The following is a 22,002-nucleotide window of genomic DNA, read 5'->3' as shown; positions in this document are numbered from 1 at the left end:
TCTAGGTAAAGTTATTCCGAGTCTATGTAGGATAAACCTGATGTAACCAAGACTTTCCCAATACCACCTCGTCAAGGTATGGGGACGCAACAGTATTAGCTTAATACTAGGTACACAAGGGAGCCTGGTTTACCTGTAGTGGTTTGAGGTCAGCTTATGCAGAAAACCCAGGATGCTGCTTTCCTCACAAGAGGGTATGATGAAGAAAAGAATAAGAGCCAGTCAAATCTTTTCATTCAGGCACTAAAACCTGGTTTCCGGTGAGAGTGGGGCTGAGACAGGGATGTGTGATGTCGCCGTGGTTGTTTAACTTGTATGTTGATGGAGTGGTGAGAGAGGTGAATGCTCGAGTGCTTGGACGAGGATTAAAACTGGTAGGCGAGAATGAGCATGAATGGGAGGTAAATCAGTTGTTGTTTGCGGATGATACTGTACTGGTAGCAGACACAGAAGAGAAGCTTGACAGACTAGTGACAGAATTTGGAAGGGTGTGTGAGAGAAGGAAGTTGAGAGTTAATGTGGGTAAGAGTAAGATTATGAGATGTACGAGAAGGGAAGGTGGTGCAAGGTTGAATGTCATGTTGAATGGAGAGTTACTTGAGGAGGTGGATCAGTTTAAGTACTTGGGGTCTGTTGTTGCAGCAAATGGTGGAGTAGAAGCAGATGTACGTCAGAGAGTCAATGAAGGTTGCAAAGTGTTGGGGGCAGTTAAGGAAGTAGTAAAAAATAGAGGGTTGGGCATGAATGTAAAGAGAGTTCTATATGAGAAAGTGATTGTACCAACTGTGATGTATGGATTGGAGTTGTGGGGAATGAAAGTGATGGAGAGACAGAAATTGAATGTGTTTGAGATGAAGTGTCTGAGGAGTATGGCTGGTGTATCGCGAGTTGATAGGGTTAGGAACGAAGTGGTGAGGGTGAGAACGGGTGTAAGAAATGAGTTAGCGGCTAGAGTGGATATGAATGTGTTGAGGTGGTTTGGCCATGTTGAGAGAATGGAAAATGGCTGTCTGCTACAGAAGGTGATGAATGCAAGAGTTGATGGGAGAAGTACAAGAGGAAGGCCAAGGTTTGGGTGGATGGATGGTGTGAAGAAAGCTCTGGGTGATAGGAGGATAGATGTGAGAGAGGCAAGAGAGCGTGCTAGAAATAGGAATGAATGGCGAGCGATTGTGACGCAGTTCCGGTAGGCCCTGCTGCTTCCTCCAGTGCCTTAGATGACCGCGGAGGTAGCAGCAGTAGGGGACTCAGCAGTATGAAGCTTCATCTGTGGTGGAAATGTGGGAGGTTGGGCTGTGGCACCCTAGCAGTACCAGCTGAACTCGGTTGAGTCCCTGGTTAGGCTGGAGGAACGTAGAGAGTAGAGGTCCCCTTTTTTGTTTTGTTTCTTGTTGATGTCGGCTACCCCCCAAAATTGGAGGAAGTGCCTTTGGTATATGTATGTATGTACTAAAACCAGGTATCAGTGCCCTCAACCTTCTGCTACTTGTCCAATAAGGAGCTTGAGGTATACAACCAGCTTTTGTGCAGCCACCACCGGACTGATAGAGATCATATTGAGTTCCTGTGGGTCACGTCTTGCAGGAGAAAAGTTGTGAAAGTTACCTGGAGCATTCACATCATTTCTCGTAAAACCTGCATCACAGAGTAATCTGCCAAGAAGGACCAGGGCATAGCTATGCCCCTAACATCGTGAGTCGTCATGTTGAGATGATGTTTTGGTGATCCTCCTCTAGTCTCTCCCAGTGCTGATGACAAGAGAGAGTGGACTATTGCTGTTATCTTAAGGTAGGGTCTCATACTTTACCCAGGGTATAGTAACGGATGATCTGGATCGTCCGTCACCTCTGGAGACTGTGTCTGGCGACATACTCGGGGATGAAACTGAACATTGCCTTTCGCCCTTCTCATTAATGGCCGATGTGGAAAGAGAGACCATGAAGTTCCTTGACTCGTATGGTTGCTGGCAGTGTGTGTAAGAACATTGTCTTCTTAAATCAGGTGAAAATTTGTTGCCTGGGGAAGTGGAACATAAGGAGGTCTCTTTAGAGATTGGAGAATTTGAACCATGTTCCAAGAGGAAGGTCTCAATTCCGACTGGAGAAAGGCAAGTTGTAAGTCCGTATGAGTTAGGAAAGGTCCCTTCCTTTCAGTTTGAAGGTGAAGGATCAAGGTTGAGTGATCATCTTTACCTGTCGAAACTGAATAGGGGTCTTTTCCTCTTGTATATACTCGAGGATTCCGCTATTGCTGGAATAGAGGTATCGAGTGGAGAGAGACACTTTCACATGACACCAATCACACAAGACGTTATACTGCCTGGTAGACTGATCCTGAGGAATTCCTCAGATATCTAGACAACCTTTTCGCAAAAGAGGTACTGTACTGGGTAGTCTACAGGCGTACAATCATAGCAAGGCTATAGCTTGTGGTAGGTGTCGAAGTGGGTTGTCTATGATGTGGAGAGGGTTCTCTTGGAGACTCTATCAGGAGCTGCAAAAGGTTTAGAAACCGTTCTGCGTAATGCCATAGCGGAACTAGGAGAGTCCTTGAGAGGCTGACCGATGTTCTAGCCTTCTTGAGTGCCCTTCTCCAGACAAAACAGGGACGAGACATAAACGTCATTGTTGTACCCACCATTGTTGACCTGTATTTTGCCAGAGCCTTGGGGTCTACGGCTGGGGAACAACAGCAGCCTGAGGTTCAGGAGCGTTGCGAACAGATCCCTAGTTGGAGGACCCCGTAAAGTAGGAACTTTGTCGGCTACAAGGGGATCCAAAGACCATTCGGTATACCTTATCTGAGATGCTGTGCACAGATTGTCGGCGAGCACATTCCTCTAGTCTGGAATGAAGCGGGCTGATAGTGGCACCGAATGGACTTTGGCCCATCTTAGTGTTTATACTGTTAGGTGGGAAGAGGCTACGAGCAAGTTCCTTCTTGCTTGCCGATGTGAGCCTCTATGTGGTGTATGGTATTGTCGCCTATCACATCACTGAGTGGTCTGTTAGGAACCGATGAGGCTGCTGAAGGACCGGAAAGTTGGCCTTCATCTCTTAAGAAATTTAAGTGAAGGTACTTTCGGATTCTGTCCAGAGGGCTGAGATCGTGTGGTGCAGCACTATGGTCCCTCCTCTCTTCTTTTGATGTGTTCTAAGCACAGCATTAAGTTCAAGGGGTATATAAGGATGAGAAGGTTATACCGCTCTGTAGATTCTCGAATGACACCCATCCCTTGAGGTTTGTCCAAACTTCTGGTCCCGTGGGGGTCAGAATGTCTGGGGGATCGAGGGCCTGATTCCAGTCAGACTCACATCATTCTGGGATGGGAGTTCTTCATGTTTTTGAGAAAGTTTGTGGAGATTGGTGTCTAGAATTATTCCCAGATACACCAGTCTTCTGGGAGGGAAGTAGGGAAGACTTCCACAGGTTTACCTTGATCACTGGATCTTGGTAAAAAAACTTCAGAAGTTCCGGTGCTAATGCAAGGTTGCCACTGAGTCTGCTAAGGTAAGTCAGTCGTCCCGAAATGGAGGAGACAGAAGCCGATCCTGTGAGACCAGGATGGGTATAGTGGAAAGACCAAAGCACAGTGCCCTGAACTGGTGTTTCTTGTTTGTCTAAACTGAATCTTCCAACATTCCTAAATGGATGGTTTGGGCCTGGAAGTATGTGTCCTTTAGGTCCAGTGTGCAAATGAAGACCTGAGGTCTTAGCCCTTGTTCGAACTCCAACATGGTGTGGACATCGACCCAAAGGGGCAGCTCCTTGCGGATCCTTTTGCATGGGAGATTGTTGACTCTGGGGTCTTGATTCGTGGCATAAAGGATCAGACGCGATACCCTGTGTAAGAATTCTTCCCTGAGAGAGAATTCCTCTAACTAACAGAAGCAAGGCAATGCTTAGCCCTACCATGTGCCTTGATGGGATTGATGCTATTCCTTAGAATAGAATCAATCTGGCGAATGTTAATCAATGGTTAACCCTTTTACCCCCAAAGAACGTACTGGTACGTTTCACAAAACTCATCCTTTTACCCCCATGGACGTACCGGTACGTCCTTGCAAAAAACTGCTATTTAAATTTTTTTTTGCATATTTTTGATAATTTTTTGAGAAACTTTCTTTAGGCATTTTCCAAGAGAATGAGACCAACCTGACCTCTCTATGACGAAAATTAACGCTGTTAGAGCAATCAAAAAAAAATATACTGCAAAATGTGCTTGAAAAAAAAATAACCCCTGGGGGTTAAGGGTTGGAAATTTCCAAATAACCTGGGGTAAAAGGGTTAATGGTTGGGTATTGTGGTTACTGTGCAGTTGGAGTGTGCTCGCAAGTAGTCTCCTGTCGACAAGCCGTTGACGAAGCTTGTCGATCGTTTGCCGATCACTTTAGCGTGATGGCGAACTACGATCAGAGGTTGACTAGTAAATCCGAGTCACGAACTGCTGGCGAATTGCCGATGATCGGTGAATCGGCGGTCTGTGAGCCGAGGATGGCAAACTGACTATGATTCCTCCTAGTTGGTCAAAGAGCAGCAAGCTGATGATGGGCAGGTCAGAGATCAGCGGGCTGAGTTCAATGATCGAAGAAAGATGAGCTGCCCATCGGTGATCTAGTGATCAGACCGATTGGAACGCTAGCAATTGGAGATCGTTAGTCATTGGAGGGACTAGAGGTCAATGATCAGAGCTGAGCTAGCAATTGGTGATCTGGTGATCAGCGAGCTAGCGATCAGCAAACTAAACTAGCCATAAGCAAACAGTGATCTACAGATCAGTTTGTTGATGCTTTCTTGTTTGCTGACGGTGGTTTGTCAAGGAAAAAGAAACTTCAGAAGAGACAGGGACCAAGGATTCCCCGTTTTGATTCCCCTTGGAAGATGGAATCTTCGGGATCTTGAATCCTTCTGTGAAGCCTCTTTCCTCTTTTCCCGGCGGCCATGTTATGCGTTTGCGGGGAGAGGAATGGGGCAGTGGTGACCTATCCAAAAAGTTTTATTCCTTTTTTCTGCCTATTGCGCGAGTGTGCAGGAGAGTACTGGAGCGATGGCACACAGGATGATGCTGGTGCTCAGTTTCTGCTGAAGTGCTGTTTCCATTGAATGCGCAGAAGAGCGCTAACAGGCAAGTGCTGGCTCTTTGTGAAGAGTTGGCGCATTGGCAAGCGCAAGGAGGGTGCTGGATATGAGAGCGCAAGAGAGCGCTGGCGCGCAGTAAGGCACTGTGTAGTTTTGTGCAGTCTCCCTAGAATGCGCCGAAGCGTGTGACTGGTTGTGCAAGGGCGGGGGCATTGGCGCGCGCCTAAGAGTACTATTGGCGCGCGCCTAAGAGTACTATTGGCACGCGCGTAAGAGTACTATTGGCACGCGCGTAAGAGTACTATTGGCACGCGCGGAAGACCAATGGCGCGTGCGCGGAAGACCATTGGCGCACACACGGAAGCAATGGTGCGCTTGATAATCCTTGCAGGAAAGAGCTAGTGATCCTCAGAAGAGTCCAAGACCGAAGTCCAAGGACTAACTGTAGCATAAGATAGCGCTGGTAGGTCGGCAGGTCAGCTGGCAGGATGACCAGAAACTGGGATGAGCCCTTTGGAAGGGCAAACATCCACGATGGAGACCGTAAAAGGTCCATGGAAGAGTCCAGGACCGAAGTCCATGGACTGACAGCGGCGTAAGGTTGCGTTGGTAGATCGGCAGGTCAGCTGGCAGGACGATCAGGAACCGGGATGTGCCCTTTGGAAGGGCGAACATCCACCGATGGCAACTGTGAAAGGTCCATAGAAGAGTCCAGGACCGAAAACCAAAGACTGAGCTGCAGTGCAAGGTTGCACTGGTAGGTCTGCTGGTAGGGTGATCAGGAACTGATGACGACAAAAGAGGGCCGGTGGACCAGCAAGCTGGCCTTAGCAGAGTGATCCTCCAAAGAGGTGTCTCTATGAGTGGCCTCTCTCGCGAACGAGAGAGGTGAACACTTCGGAGGAGAGAGTTGCCTAAGACTGTGCTCCGCCCCTAAAGGAAGAGAGACTCAGCAAGGGGGAAGAGTAGTCTGGGCAAAGCCTGCAACAGCAGTCGGAGACGATGAATTTATTAAGATGTGGGAAGTTCTCCCTTGGAAGGGAGAAACAACCTCACATCTGGGAAGGAAACTTTCTCTAGGAAGGGAAAGTTGTCCATCCCCTGGAGGGGAACCTCCTGGTTAGCATTCTAAGATGATCTGAAGTGCTGGTCATGTTGTCACGGGCGTACTTCTAAGAGAAGGGATGATGCCCATGACGACATCCTCTGAAGGACAGCAGTGACAACAGAATCCCCAGGCATGAACAGAACAGCTCTGTTTTGTCGGTACTCTAGTCGAACGAAGAAAACTGCTTAGGTAATTGGAGGAACTCTGAAGAAGATCCCAGAGGGAACAACATAAAAATGACAAATTCGGAGATATGACAAATTCGAAGATAATTTGTATTTTTCCTAACCATACAAACCTTAGCTATTTACATTGGGTTTACCTTTTAGCGCAGCTGAAATGACGAGCCAATAGTTTTAACGAGGGTTAATTACCCCCGCGCTAGTTAGCGGGGGGTAGGGGAAGGGTAGCTTGCTACCCCTACCCCCCCACACACCGTGGACTTGCTTCACTTCACTTAGAGGTAGGACTTGACTTGGGGGTCAGGGATGGCGGGCATATATGTGTAAATAGCTAAGGTTTGTATGGTTAGGAAAAATACAAATTATCTTCGAATTTGTCATTTGTTCCGTAACCGAAATACAAACCACGCTATTTACATTGAGTGACTTACCCCTTAGGAAGGGTGGAAAGTCCCCAGCCTTACTGACTTCGGCTTGCCCAGGGGCTCAATCCCTCAGTGAGCAGCACTAGAGAAAAGGAGCCCCTGTACCTCACAAGTTCCTAGCATCGCTGGGAACGAGTGGCCTACATAAGCAGTGTGTGGAGGAGAGTGTGACTCGTCCTATGAAGTTGACCTTGAGACCTTCAGATAGGAATTCTAGGATAGGACGTTCCCAATACCACCTCGTAAGGGTATGGGAGACGCAACAGTATTAAGCTTAATACTAGGAGCACAAAGAAGCATGGGTTACCTGCAGAGGTCGAGGTCAGCTATGCGAGGACCAGGATGCTGCTTCGCCAAGAGAGGGGAGAATGAAGAAAGAAGTAAGGGTCAGACATACTCTTTCATTCACGCAGACTAAGACCGGGTAACAACGCCCTCAACCTACTGCTACTTGTCCAAAAAGGAGCCTGAGGTTAGACCAGCTGTTGTGCAGCCACCACAGGGCCGATAGAAAACGTATCGAGGCTCCTATGGGTCACGTCTTGCAGGTAGTGGGCTGTGAAGGTCGTCTGTCGCTTCCAGACCCCCGCTTGAAGTACCTGCGTCACAGAGAAGTTTCTCTTGAAGGCCAGGGATGTAGCAATACCCCTGACATCGTGTGCCCGAGGGCGACGTGACGGAGGAGGGTCCGGATTCAAGGCATGGTGGATAACCCTTCGAATCCAAGCTGAGATGGTGTTCCTGGTGACAATCCTCTTAGTCCTGCCTGTGCTCACAAACAAAGCTCGCACTTGAGGACGGACTGCAGCCGTTCTTTTCAAGTAGTGCCTCAGACACCTCACTGGACATAGTAGCAGCTGGTCTGGGTCACTTGTTACAGAACGGAGACTCGCGATTGAATGGGCGATGTCGTACGAGAGACCATGAAGTTCACTAACCCGCTTGGCCGAAGCCAAAGCGAGTAGGAAAGCCGTCTTCCAAGACAGGTGGCGATCGGAGGCCTGGCGTAATGGTTCGAAGGGAGGTCTCTTAAGACCTGAGGACTCGAACCACGTTCCAAGGAGGAGGTCTCTCTTCCGACTGGGGGCAGGTAAGCTAATAGCTACTTATGAGTAAAGAGAGTTCTAGCGATGAAGAAATATCCACGCCCTTCAGCCTGAAGGCCACGCTTAAGGCTGAGCGATAGCCTTTCACTGCCGAGACAGAAAGGCGCATTTCTTCCCGCAGATAAACGAGGAAGTCCGCTATTGCTGGAATAGTGGCATCGAGTGGAGAGATACCCCTCCCACAACAACAACCACAAAAGACTCTCCACTTTGCTTGGTAGACTCCCTCAGAGGACCTTCGCAGGTGCCGAGACATTCTCTCCGCAACCTGTTGCGAAAAGCCTCTCTCCGCGAGGAGACGCTGGATAGTCTCCAGGCGTGAAGCCGAAGCGAGGCTACGGCCTTGTGAGGGACGCCGGAGTGGGGTTGTCTGAGAAACTCGTGTCGTGGAGGAAGTTCCCTCGGGAGCTCCGTCAGGAGCTGCAGAAGGTCCGGGAACCATTCCGCGTGATGCCATAGAGGAGCTACCAGAGTCATCGAACAGTTGACCGATAGTCTGGTCCTGTTGAGCACCCTTCTCATCAGACAGAACGGTGGGAAGGCATACACGTAGATGTTGTCCCACCGTTGCTGGAAAGCATCTTGCCAGAGTGCCTTGGGGTCCGGGACTGGGGAGCAGTACAGGGGCAGCTTGAAGTTCAATGCTGTCGCGAACAAGTCCACAGTCGGGGAACCCCACAAAATCAGGACTTTGTTGGCTATCTGAGGATCCAAAGACCACTCGGTACTCACTATCTGCGAGGCCCTGCTCAGACTGTCGGCGAGCATATTCCTCTTGCCAGGAATGAAGCGAGCTGATAGTGTTATCGAGTGGATTTCGGTCCACCTCAGAGTCTCTACTGCAAGATGGGATAGCTGCTGCGAAAAAGTGCCTCCCTGCTTGTTGATATAAGCCACTACCGTGGTGTTGTCGCTCATCACCACCACGGAGTGAGCCGCCAGGGACCGTTGGAACTGCTGAAGAGCCAGAAAGATGGCCTTCAATTCTAGCAAGTTGATGTCTAGGCACTTTTCTGATTCTGACCAAAGGCCTGAGGCCCTCTGGTTCAGAACGTGCGGCCCCCCCCCCCCCCTCATTTGACGCGTCCGAAAACAGAGTCAATTCCGGGGGGAGGACGAGAAGACTAACTCCCTTCCGCAGGTTCTCATCGGACAGCCACCACCGCAAGTCCGTCTGTTCCAAAGACCCCATTAGGATCAGAATGTCCGGAGAATCGGATCCTTGATTCCACCGGGACTTGAGCCGCCACTGTAGGGATCTCATCCTGAGGCAGCTGTTTGGAACCAGACGAGCCAGGGAGGATAGGTGACCTAAGAGACGCAACCACGACTGGGCGGGGAGCTCTTCTCGCCTGGGGAAGGGTTTCGCCACCCTCCTCAGCCTTGCTATCCGGTCGTCTGATGGAAAGGCTTTGTGGAGATTGGTGTCTATTAGCATGCCTAGATAAACCAGTCGCTGGGACGGCTGCAGAGAGGACTTCTTGAGGTTTACCACGATCCCCAGATCCTGGCAAAGATCCAGAAGCCTGTCTCGATGCCGAAGAAGGGTCGACTCCGAGTCTGCTAGGATCAGCCAATCGTCCAGATAACGAAGGAGACGAATGCCGTTCCTGTGCGCCCAAGATGAAATCAGGGTGAACACTCTGGTGAACACCTGAGGAGCTGTGGAGAGACCGAAACACAGCACCTTGAACTGGTAGATCTTGTCGTCTAGGCAGAATCTCAGGTACTTCCTGGAAGACGGATGGATTGGGACCTGGAAGTACGCGTCCTTTAGATCCAGTGTGCACATGAAGTCTTGTGGTTTCACCGCAAGTCTGACCGTGTCTGCTGTCTCCATGCTGAACCAGGTTTGCTTGACAAACCCGTTCAGAGCTGAGAGGTCGATGACAGGTCTCCAGCCTCCAGACACCTTCTTTACAAGAAAGAGTCGACTGAAGAAGCCTGGGGAGCCGTCGACGACCTCCTGGAGAGCACCCTTCTCGAGCATGGTCTCGACTTCGGCCCAAAGGGCCAGCACCTTTGCCGATCCCGTGGCATAGGAGCTCAACGACACTGGATTCGCTGTCAGTGGAGGTTGAGATGTTGTGAACGGGATGCTATAGCCTTGGCCGATCACTGAGACCGTCCAAGCATCAGCCCCGTGTTGCTGCCACCTGCGGACGCAACGCTGAAGGCATCCCCCCACAGGTGGACACGCAGGGGGACTGCCACCCCTAGGGCTTGCGGCCGCGGCCGCCACCCCTAGGAGTCTTGCCTCCCCTGGAGGACTTACCGCCCCTCTTGACCTTGGCTGGAAAGGGCTGGGGCTTAGACACCACCTTCTTAACTGCCGGTGCCTGCTTCGGAGCCTTACGAGGCTGCTGCTGCTGTTGCGGCGGAGCTGGAGGCTTATAGGGCCGAGCTGTAAGGGCCCTATGGAGGAGGGAGTCCATGCTGGATTTCCTCCACCTCTCAGCCGTTCGCTCCACGTCCTGAGGCTCAAACAGATTCTCCCCCAGAAGGGAAGCATGTCGGAGCCTACACAAATCCACGGCGGGGACCTTCGGATGGAATCTCTCGGCCACAGCATCGCGCCGCTCCAACACCGAGTTGGCCCATAGCGGCGGGTCCCCGAGAGTAAGAAGGTCTCCAGGGCCTTCCTATTGGTCTCCTTGGACAAGTCCTCCGAGAGCAATAGGATGCCCAGAGTTCCTAGCCAAAAGTCCAGCCACGAAGTGGCCTGCATGGCACACTTAGCGACCTTTTCATGGCTAAGGATCTCTGCCGCCGAGAACGACACCTGCCGGGCAGAGAGCTTCTCAAAGGGAACTCCCTTCGCCAGCTCCTCCACGGAGTGATGGAGAGGAAGAGCGAGGCTGGCCTCACCCAAGATCTCGAAATACCTCCTCTGCTGAAGACGAGGAGGAGGGATGAGCTTGTTCCCGGCAGAGGAAGGACTGGAGGAGGCAAGAATCGCGAGCTGAGCGTTGGCCCTAGCTCTGGCACTCTTCAGACCCCGAGACCAGGGCAGAGCCACACTGGACTTAGGGGCCTTCCGAACGTCAAACACCTCATCTAAGATAGCGTCTTTGCCTTCACGGGGGGCGATCACGGGGTTCATAAGCCCGTTAAGTTGCCTTATCAGGCTCAGGACCTGCCAGAAGGCATGTTCGGATTCCTGCTGATCTCCTCCTTGCGGGCTGGCAGCTAAGTCTCCTGTCCCAGGAATCTCTTCCTGGGGTGAAGCGTGGACGTTCCCCCAGGGAGCCGCGGGTTCCTGGCGAATTCTCGAAGATGATTTCAGGACGGTCTTGGAGTCCTTGGATTCCCTCCTGGGAGGGATACAGGATCCCAACAAAGAGGTTCGAGGAGCCCCTTCCTCACGAAACGACTCTCCTCCATGAAGCGAAGTTTCCCCCTTTGGTGCCGAGGGAAAGACTACCGCTTCACTGGACTCACCCGAGGACGGAAACGCCTCGTCCACGGGAGAAGGAGAAAGCACTCGAGCAGGAGAAGGGGGCTTCGCGACAGACCTCTTGGGAACCAACTTCGCCCTGGGAGAAGTCACCACGAAGTCCACTCCTCTCTTTCTCTTCAGTGTAGGAGAGGCAGCTGTTGGTTTGTTGCCCTGATCGGCGAGTGCTGGTTTCATAACCTTTACTAACGCCCGCATCAGAGGACCAAACCAAGTTTGTTGCTCCATGGACACAGAGTCCGAAATCCTCGCTGGAGGGAAAGGGATCGGGCGATCCTTTGGAGTGGACACAACAGTACCTGCCTGAAAAGAAGAGGGGGGAAAATGATGCACTAACCTCTCCGCAGTGTCTTCCTTGTCCTGCACTACAGTCCTGCGTTTGGATGGAGGCGATCCCGAGCGCTGTCTAGGAACACGCGTTCCTGTTGCTACCACTGGCTGCGAAATTCGCAGCGAACGATGGTCGTGCGAGGGTGAACGGTCGCGCAGGCGAGGCGATCGCGCAGGCGAGCGGTCGTGCAGGCGAGCGGTCGCGCAAGCGAGTGGGCGCGAGGGTGTACAGGTGAACGAGCGCGTGTCCGAGTCGGCGAACGAATGCGTTGGTGCGATGGCGAGGGAACGCGTTGCCGCGTACGCGAGGAAGGTCGCTGGCGGCGTAGATCAGCAGGCGATCGGTGGTGAGCTGGCGAACGCTGACGCGCAGGTGAGCAATGGCGCGTTGCCGCATGGTGATGCGTTGGCGAGCGATAGCGTGCAAGACACGCAGGTGAACGATCGCGCGATGGCGAGCTAGTAGATGGCGAACCATGTCCTTCAAGAACCTCTGGTCGACGAAGCGTTGGAGAACGCGTCCGCGCAGGTTGTAAATCCCGCGGGCGATCCAGAGATTGCTGATAAACAGGTGATCGTTGACGCGTAGGAGAACGCTGCCGAACAGGCGATACTAGAATCGCCTGTGAACGCTGGCGAGCAGGTGATCGCTGGCGAGCAAGGGGGCGACGCGTGAGATCCTGTGAAGGAACAGGTGGCACGGCGCGTTCACGAACAGGAACAGGAAGATCGTAGGCGCGTGGGCGAACATGTGCTTTTGAAACCCGCGCTGGAGAACGTGGACGATGTTGCGTAGACACAGGAAGAAGATCGCGAGAGAGAGCTCAGGAGACTGATGGCGCGCAGGGTGACCACAGGAGAGCGCTGGCGAGCAGGAGGGCGATGATCCTCAAAAGAGCGCTGACGCTCAGAAGAGCACTGACGAGCAGGAGAGCGCCTGAGCGCTAACACTGCAGAAGGGCGAGCAGAAGAATGCTGGCACGCTAAGCGCTCTTCAGGAACCACAGGATGCAGGATGTCCTCAGGAGAGCGCTGACGAGGAGGGCGAACATCAGGAGAGCACCGGCGAACAGGTGAGCGCTGACGAGCAGGAGAGCATTGACGAGCAGGAGAGCGCTGACGAGCAGGAGAGCGCTGACGAGCAGGAGAGCGCCAATGTGTTATAACCTATCATATTTATTGTTTAGTACTCAAAGTATGATTGTAAGTAGGTCAAGGACGGTGGTTCCTCAACATCCGGATCTCAGTATTGATAATGTTTCTTTAAATATGTATGACTATTTCAAAATTTTAGGTGTGATTCTTGACAGTAAATTTACTTTTGAGAAACATATAAGGTCTGTGTCTTCTTCAATTTCACAAAAAATAGGCTTATTGAGAAAGTCTTTCAAGATTTTCGGTGATCAATCTATTCTGAAGAAGTGTTTTAATTCCTTGATTCTACCTTGTTTTGAGTATTGTTCTCCTGTCTGGTCTTCAGCTGCTGATTCTCATCTTAATTTGTTGGACAGAAACTTACGGTCTATTAAATTTCTTATTCCTGATCTAGATATTAATCTCTGGCACCGTCGTTCAATTAGTTCATTATGTATGTTGCATAAGATTTTTCACAACTCTGACCATCCTTTACATTCAGATCTCCCTGGACAATTCTATCCTGTTCGTAATACTAGGCAGGCAGTTAATTCTAATAGCCAGGCCTTCTCCATCACGAGGCTCAATACTACGCAGTACTCTAGAAGTTTTATTCCAGCTGTGACCAAGTTGTGGAATGATCTTCCTAATTGGGTGGTTGAATCAGTAGAACTTCAAAAGTTCAAAGTTGGAGCAAATGCTTTTTTGTTGACCAGGCGGACATAGTCTTTTTATAGTTTATTTATGACATATTTGTTTTTGATGTTGTTGATAGTTTATTATATGACATGTCTGTTTTGACGTTGTTTCTTATTTTAGAATGATTTATTGTTAATTTGTTCTCTTCATTTATTTATTTCCTTATTTCCTTTCCTCACTGGGCTATTTTTCCCTGTTGGAGCCCCTGGGCTTATAGCATCTTGCTTTTCCAACTAGGGTTGTAGCTTGGATAGTAATAATAATAATAATAATAATAATAAAACCATCCCTCTCTCTCTCTCTCTCTCATCGAACGTTATAGCGGTAACCTAATTGTTCGGTGACTTTAAAAATAGGCCTAGTACTTTCTTCTTTTACCTTTTTTGCATATGGATCCATAATTGAGGTGGGTACAAGTTGACTTATAACTGAAGTTAGGAAAAGTATTTTGGATATGGAAAGGACAATTATCTTTCGTAACAGTTTAGAATTATCGTAAGTAACACTCTGTCATTAGCGGCAGTTTGCTATTGTGGAATAAACGCATAAGGAAAAAAAAATTTCCAGCTTTGCTACGAATTTAGGAATTTATATGGATACGGTAAGTAAAATATTTGTAATAACATAATGTTTACTAAATGTTTGTAATATCATTAGTTATGACTTAGATCATGTGTGTTTAATGCATTCGTTTGTTTATTATGATCGAAGATGGAGCGTAAACAAATGGAAGGTTTCCGTTTCAGGCGGCATCATAAAGAAAAACATTTCATAAATGGCATTCATTTCATTTACAGTATTTGAAAGTTCTTATAAAAAATAATTAGAACATTGGTAATAACAAATTCAACATATAATCAATACTGATAAGATTGCTGTCGATGCAAAAACTAACAGATGAGTAAGTGCGTCTGTTTCTTCGTTATGATCAGAGATAAACGGAAACAAAACATTGGTTGTTTTTTATTGTGCTTTTTGGCGTGTTTAGGAAACGCATGATATAAAATCGCCTTTATTTTGTTAATTCTGGATTTTCAATCATTCAACAAAAGCTAGTCTATAGAGTGATGGTTTTGCTATTCACCAGTTGTCTTATACAATAGATATGACAAACATTAAAAGTTGTCTGTATTTTGGGTCGTGTTATAACGGGAAATATATGGTGTTTACACCTATCCTGGTTGTAATTTTAACCATTTTTCAAGTTATTAGAACTTTAAAGTATATCAAATGTTTGATTTATTTACAAGAACAATTTGATATTATAAAGAAATACAGTATAGTACAAAGAAAGTATTGGAAATGGGTAGTAAACACATTTGAATAGGCAAATTGCTGGTTGCCATGGCCGCAATGGAATTATTTCTGTTAGTTGTGTGTTTCGAAATAAGCGATTTTCCATTTATACGAGGTCATTAATCGACCAAATTCTCGCATAATTCAGGACCCTACTGTACTTCCTGGAAGACGGATGGATTGGGATCTGGAAGTACCCGTCCTTCAGATCCAGTGTGCACATGAAGTCTTGTGGTCTCACTACAAGCCTGATCGACTCTGCTGTTCCACGCTGAACGAAGTTTGTTCGACAAACTTGTTCAGGGCTGAGAGTCGATGACAGGTCTCCAGCCTTCAGACGCTTTCTTACAAGAAAGAGTCAACTGAAGAAGCCGTGGGGGAGCCGTCGATGACCTTTTGGAGAGCATCCCTCTAGAGCATGGTCTCGATTTCTGCCCGAAGGGCTAGCCCCTTTGCTGATCCCATGGCATAGGAGCTCAGCGACACTGGATTCGCTGTCAGTGGAGGTAGAGATGTTAAGAACGGGACGTGATATCCTTGGCTGATCACAGAGATCGTGCAGGAATTGGCCCCGAGTTGCTGCCACCTGAACGCGCAACCTTAGGCATCCCCCCACTGGGGACCATGCAGGGGGGTTGCCAATCCTAGCGTTTGTGGCCTCGGCCACTCCCTCTAGGATTATTGCCTCCCCAGGAGGACTTCCTGCCCTTCTTGTCTCTGACAGGAGGGGGCTGCTGTTTAGACACCTTGTCTTAGCTGCCGGGTCCGGTTCTGATGTCCTAGGGTGACGAGGCTGTTGATGTTGAGGCGCTGGAGGCCTGTAGGGTCTGGATGTAAGCGCCTTTGGCGGAGCGAATCGTGATTCGACTTTCTCCACCTCTCAGCTGTCCGTTCCCCGTCCTTGGGCTCAAAACAAGGTCTTTCCAAGGATGGAAGTGTGTCTGACCTTGCCGACATCCATGGTTGGGACTTCCGAGAGGAACCTCTCGGTCACTGCATCTCAATGCTTCAACATCAAGTTTTCCCACAAGTTCGAAACTTGGTGAGCCGGGAAACGATGGTGCTCGTGCTCGAGAGGAGGAATGTTTCCATGACCTTCCTGGAGCCCTCCTTGGACAAATTCTCGGATCGCCACAGGATCCCCAGAGATCCAAGCCAGACAACCAGCCACGAAGGGGCCTGCATGGCACACTTTGCGGCTTTCTCCTGGCTTAAGATCTCCGAAGTCGAGAATGTCACCGGTCGGGCGGAGAATTTCTCGAGAGAAAAATTCCCTGGTAAGCCACTTCCACGGAATGGTGGAGAGGAAGGGCTAAACCAGGTTCCCACATGATCTCGAAGTACCTCCTCTGCTGACGGCTGACAGACGCAGTGTCAGCGACTCCCGCTGGAGAGAAGGGGATCGGACGATCCTGAGGAGTAGAGATGATGGGGCCTGCCTGAAAAGAAGGAGAAGAATGTTGCCCAGACCTCTCTGAAGCTTTTTCCTGCTCCTGCACGTGCGCTGCTTTGCGTCTACAGGTGAGAGATCGTGCCGACAATGATCTGGAAGTACGTGCTCCAGAAGACTCGCCAGGTTGCCCGTGTTGCGAAACCCGGCGGGAATCGCGGACGAAATCGCGCTGGCGCTCGCGCAATGGAAAACCGTTGGTTTGCGAGCGGGCGAACATGAGTGCGCATGTGCACGTGGGCGCGCGGTCGTAAGGGTGAGCGCAGGCGGCTGGGAGACCGATGGCGCGTAAGCGAGGAATGGCGCGTAAGCGAGGAATGGCGCGTAAGCGAGGAATGGCGCGTTGACGAGCGATGGCGCGTCTTGGCGAGCAATGGCTCATAGGCGGGCGAAGGCGCGTTGGCAAGCGATGGCGCGTTGGCGAGCGGTGGCGCGTAGCGACCGATCGCGTACAGGAGAGTTAACGCGTGGGCGCGTAGGAAACCTACGACGATTGAAGCGTTGGCACGTTGAAAACGCCGCTTGCGCGCAGGCGAAGAATCGCGCGGGCGCTTAGGAGATCGCTGGCGCACAAGGAGAGCCCAGGGGTGCCTGTGAGCGCCCGTGCGCTAGCTTAGGTGTCTCCTGGGCGGCGCGGTGTGAAGTGGAAGCGTGCTGGAGCGTTGGCGCGCTGGAACTGGAACCGCACGTGGGCGCGCTTGGCACGAAACTCCAGAAGGGCGCTGCGAGTCCAGAAGAACCTGCGAGCGCCTGTGCGCTAACATAGGAACTTCTTGAACTGCGCGCGACGAGGCAGGAACCGGGAGATCGTAGGCGCATAGTTGCGTGGCCATAAGATATCAGCGAGGGTGCAAAACCAGAGAGATCGTCGGCGAGGAGGCGAAGGAATAATCTCCTTGCCTGCGCCCAGATCCGAAGATCGTAGGCGAACGTTGGCGCGTATTGTGCACATCAGGAAAGGGGGCGCAGATGTGCGCTGGCGAGCAGGTGAACGTGGAGTTCAGCGAAGAAATAATCTCCCTGCTTGCGTCCAGATCCGGAGATCATGGGTGCGAGGGCGAACGTTGGCGCGCATTGTGCACATCAGAAAAGGGCGATCAGATGTGCGCCGGCGAGCAGGCGATCGTGGGCGTTCAGGAGACCATTGGTGCACAAGGCGCGTAGCCACAAAGAAGGTCCCAGAAGCGTTGGCGATCAGGAGATCTACGGCGAGACTCAGCTACAGGAGATTGCTGGAGTGTTGATTCAGCAGTAGACTGGTCCACAGCAGGAGAGTATTTGCGAACTACTGCGCACAAGCGTGCAGGAGAACGAAGTTGCACAGGTAAAAACCTGGCACTAAGGGACTTACTCACATTGTGAGATAAGCCTTTTGCCCCGAAGGGACCGGTGCCCGTCGGAAAACGGGGTGGAGTGGCGCCCACTGCGCATCTGCGTCCAGGAACGGAGATGGAAGACAAGAAGGTCTGGCAGGTGTCGGAGATCGCGAACGATCTGCCAAAAGATCTAGCGAAACAGCTGTAACGGTCTGTTCTCGTCGAGGAGGATCTTCTGCGGCTGAAGATGAAGACGACCACGAACAGGAGCACCATCATCAGTCCTCCGAAGAGGAGTCTCTGTTAACGAACTCCCCCGAGGGGGAGAGACACTCGAAGGAGAGACCGTTGGATTCAGCTGCCCCTTCGAAGAATGTTCGGAGGGGGGAACTGAGCCTTCAGCAACATCAGCAACAACAGCAGGGGAGTCCTCCAAAGAGGAGTCTCTATGAGTGTCCTTCTCGCGAACGAGAGAGGAGAACACTTCGTAGAAAAGACCAGAAGAACTGATGAAGGCGCCCCTTAGGGCCGTTGGATCAGCAAGCTGACCATAAAGAGAAACCCTCTGAAGAGGAGTTCCTGCAGCTGCCCAGCCCCTTTAGCGTAGCTGCAAGTGCGACCGCTCAGCACCAAGAGCATAAACGCACAAATTCCATGGTCCGGCCTTGCAACCGCTCAGCCCCTAGAGCATGGTTACAAAAGCGGTCGCTCAGCACCAAGAGCAAAACCGCCCGAGGACCAGGAAATATTAAGGTAAGAGAAGTTGCCCCCCCTGAAGGGGGAAAAAACTCATACCTGGGAAGGGAACCTCCCTTGGAAGGGAAGTTACCCACCCATGGAGGCGAACCTCCTGAGCATTCTAAATGAACTAAGGAGCTGAGAGTTGTCACGGGAGAACTTCTAGGAGAAGGGAACACGCTCATGACGAAGTCGTAGAGGAGGCGGCAACAGCAGACTCCCCAGGCCCAAACATGACAGCTCTGCTTCGTTGGCACAATAGGCAAACGAAAAACTAGATAGTTAACTGTGAAAATAAAATGATTAGTTAACATTTATTCCCCCGGGGGAACTCCGAAGAGGAACCCCGAGGGAAAAGAACATAAGAATTACGCACCAGGAATGCGCCCTCCTCCCCCACTGACACTCACGGGAAGGGGGGGAAGGCGGAGAACTGTAACAAAAACAGAATTATAACAATTATAATTATGTAATTCATCTAAGAATGTTCACTAATAGTAAGAACGAATGAACCCTGAAGGGAAGCATTCTACACAGAAGCTGATAAGTTAACAAATACAATTAGATTTGATTAAAAATAATTGAGACAAAATAAACAGAGTAGCAACTCAACCCGCAACGAAAAGGAAGCTACCGTAATACTGTACGTAGTAGTAATTAAAGGGTGAACGACCTCAAGAGAGAGAGAGAGAGACCGTAGTCAAACTAAACTCCCATGTTCCCTACGCTGATAGACCAAGTTCCCTGTAGGGAAGGAGGAACAGCGGAGAAACAGATTAATAAATAAAGTCCAGCGATGACGATTCCCCACGGCGCCCGCCGAAGGGAAGACCGAAGGACCAAGGGAGAGATCGCGACCCATGAAATGTCACCGCGGGGGCCTGGAACCATACGGAGATGTTGTCGTACAATTGAGTGGACTTCCTACACACACACAGCACAAACACTGAAAAGGAAACTTACTGTATTTCTACACTCAAATATATACTGTACATAAACATAAGAATGTTTACATATATATTAAGTATAAGAAAAATAAGTAATTAAGTAAAGACAAAACATTAATGGCTGCCATGCGAGGACGGGACAGAGACGTCTGCTCACCGTCCGAGCCAAAAGCGAAGTGAATCAGTTCACCGGTGTGGGGGGGGGGGGGGTAGCTAGCTACCCCTCCCCTACCCCCTCGCTAGCTAGCGAGAGGGTAGTTAACCCTCGTTAAAAATCTAATGGCTCGTCATTTCAGCTACGCCGAAAGTAATACCCTATGTAAATAGCGTGGTTTGTATTTCGGTTACGGAACAAATCTACATTACCCAGTACTTCACTACTACTCTGTTCTGACATGTGGTACATGGATGAGCTGCTCTGGCAAGCCCCATGGGTCATTATTTCATGGATATTTTTACTTTCACATGAACAACAATAGCTACATACTGAACAGAGAACCTCTTCAACATAATCAATTGCCGATATAGATGAAATTACACTAAATTTAGAAAGAGTGTACTTCCCTCTTGGAGACGTCTTTGTGCGATGGTAGTCGAGCTGAAACTGAAGGGGAGGGTGGAAAAAAAATGGATGTTGTAAAATAACATCCAAGAACTTCTGCATAAATATTTAGAAGCTCATAATTGGTTAAAAAATCAGGTAATAATTATGTCATACAAAAAAACAGAACAGCTGGCAAAAGCAAATACAAGCAACGCATCCCTAATAACTCACCATTAATCCCCCAAATGTAACCAATATACAATACTTGAAATGAGAAATAAAATTCACATTTTAATCGATCAATATAGTGTATACATAAGTTATCATGACACAGCCCCATTAAACATATAGAGAAAAATGCCAAAATAGCCAGCACTCGTCCATTTCATATACCGAATTCTAGTTTCGCTAGTAGTTATACTGTAGTATCATATATTTACCTTCATCTATTTTGTTATAGCAAATTTCAGTTTCGCTACAGATTAGAATATCAAAAGGGGGTAAAATGTAGTTTGTTGGGACAGGCAATATCTTTCTTAATACTAGCCAAATTGTTTTTCCTTATAGGGAAGATGTTCTTTACTATGATCTGATATACAATAATATGAAGTTATTTTATCATTTTAAAGACATAATTTAGTGCTGCCCATAGCTTATTTTGTGTAGGAGACTTACAAAGGGGGTCCAGGGGCTTGCCCCTGGCTAGGGGTTGTGACCTGGGAACTACTAGGTTAGGTTAGGTGGGTTTGTGGTGTTCGTATGATAGCGACAGTGTTTTGGGGGTCGCACAGGCGTTAGTCCCCCCCCCCCTGTTAGGTCATTAGAAAGCATTTACAAATTAAGTGAATTCATTATTTCATTCTGTTAAACTTCCAGTCAAAAATTCGATAGGTGATGATTTTTACTCTATTTTCTGGCGATCGCGACCTTGTCCTAGTATGTAGTTATTTGGGAAAAGCATTTATAAAACTATTAAATTTAATACTATTTCATTCTGTGATCATTCCCTTGAAAGAGCCGATTTCGGACATTTTTTACTCAATTTTCAGGCGGTCCCAGCCCTGTCCCAACAAACTACAAAGGCTACTCAAAAAGTAACCGGATCAAGCTAATGTAAAAAAATAATGTCTCGGCTTCAGCATAGAAAGGGGAAATTCAATCAACAGTACCCAAAGTGGTACTGTCCGCAGCGGGTTGTATCCCCAGTGGGCACCTACCCACTGAGGCTATACATGTTATATAGGGAATATGCAGGGGTGACCAACACAATAGCTAGGTTAGGTTGGTTTGTTAGGTTCTGTACCCTTTTTTACCTTTTTATATATTATGTAGTGTGTATGGAACAATTCATTAAAATATACATGATAATATTACCGTAGCATTGCTACCATTAGCAATGCCTCTGTAACGTTGTTAACACTGTGTATCATTGGTAACGTTGCTTATTTTAACATTCCCAGTACATATGTGAGTTTTGTGACCTGGGAACTCCTAGGTTAGGTTAGGTGGATTTGTTAGGTTCTGTACCCTTTTTGTACTTTTTATATAGTGTAAAACTTACATTGAAAAATTATTTAAAATACGTATGGAAATATTTATCATTACTATCGCTAGTAATGTCACCGTACCGTTGGTAACGCTGTGTATCATTCGTATCGAGGCTAATTTTACCGTTCTCAGTAAATACCTGAGGTTTGTGACCTGTCAACTACTAGGCTAGGTTAGGTGGGTTTGATAGGTTCTGTACCCTTTTTGTACTATATATATATTGTGTAACCGGTAATATTACCTTAACAATCCGAGACATCTTTGGTAACACTGTGTATCATTGGTAACGTTGCTAATGTTATTACCAATTATCATGTATGACAAATGGCTCCATTGCCTGAAAGGGACATGACCGGGGAGACCCCATTCACTAACTCAACATAGCCTGGTGCGGGCATTTTCCTTATATAACATGTTTAGCCTCAGCGGGTAGGACCCACTGAGGACATTAGCACTTCGGACCCTTATCAATTCGGTAATTTTTTATTGTATTACAGGGTGAGATTTCGAACAGAAAATATATGTTTTCCTATAGTAAATAACGTGATTTAACCGAATTTGATGTTCATTTCAATCGGAAACAAACAGATCAACCAATTCGGCTAACTTTAAGTTGCACGGTGTCACTTCTCTTACGAATGTA

At 48.9% G+C, this 22,002-nt stretch overlaps 1 protein-coding gene across 1 annotated transcript in view; it reads right to left on the bottom strand.

The window, feature by feature from the left end:
* mRpL28 (mitochondrial ribosomal protein L28) overlaps positions 1-22,002 on the bottom strand; it is a 191,674-nt gene that overhangs the window by 168,619 nt on the left and 1,053 nt on the right. The window lies entirely within an intron of this gene.

This window comes from Palaemon carinicauda, chromosome 30, assembly GCF_036898095.1.
Source record: "Palaemon carinicauda isolate YSFRI2023 chromosome 30, ASM3689809v2, whole genome shotgun sequence".
Lineage (NCBI taxonomy): Eukaryota > Metazoa > Arthropoda > Malacostraca > Decapoda > Palaemonidae > Palaemon > Palaemon carinicauda.
The sequence above is the reverse complement of the archived record's forward strand: the minus strand, read 5'-3'. Positions and strand labels throughout refer to the sequence as shown.